Genomic DNA, 764 nt, shown 5'->3' with positions numbered 1-764 from the left:
AAAAACCTATTTGTATATGCTCCACAAGGGAAAACAAAGAACATAGTTTACAACGAGGTGTTATAATCACAACAGCAAGAAAGTATGTACATGATCACCTTCTTTTACGAAACTTCATTGACTTTCATATATTTATATTGATATACATATATATACGTGTGTTTGGGTGCGTGTGTGTATATACATCTCTCTATATAAAGATGATGCGTAGTCTAGACGGCGTTTTTAGATTTCATTATTCTCTTTAACCCGGGCAACGCCGGGTATTTCTGCTAGTCTGGAATAAATGTGACCAGACAGAGGACCAGATCACTCACACTGCACATTTCATAGATGTACTGAAGATGAATGAATACCCAACATCCACAATGAATCGACTTAAGAATCAAAGGCACCGCTGGCATAAGACCTCCTCTAACACCTGCTTCATGAAATTACCACATTTCAGCAAAAGCATAACCACAGCTATCGGCAAAGGACTGGACATACACTTAGCACACTCCGGCCCTTCTCTGTATGGATACCTGTCTAAAAGGTAATCTAGAGACAACAACAATCGATGCTTGTTGACTAACTGTCCTATCCACAATACAGGTATGTGCCAACAGACATATATGGGATACTGGATGGAATGCAACAAGTGTAAGTTCTAAATTGGTAGCATGACTCAAATGCTCCACACTCGCATTAAAGTACACCTCAACACTCGCGCAACCTCATTCAAAAAACACATTGACAAATGTAGAAACATCAACCAACATATT

Source organism: Octopus bimaculoides, chromosome 14, assembly GCF_001194135.2.
Source record: "Octopus bimaculoides isolate UCB-OBI-ISO-001 chromosome 14, ASM119413v2, whole genome shotgun sequence".
NCBI classification, from domain to species: domain Eukaryota; kingdom Metazoa; phylum Mollusca; class Cephalopoda; order Octopoda; family Octopodidae; genus Octopus; species Octopus bimaculoides.
The sequence above is the reverse complement of the archived record's forward strand: the minus strand, read 5'-3'. Positions refer to the sequence as shown.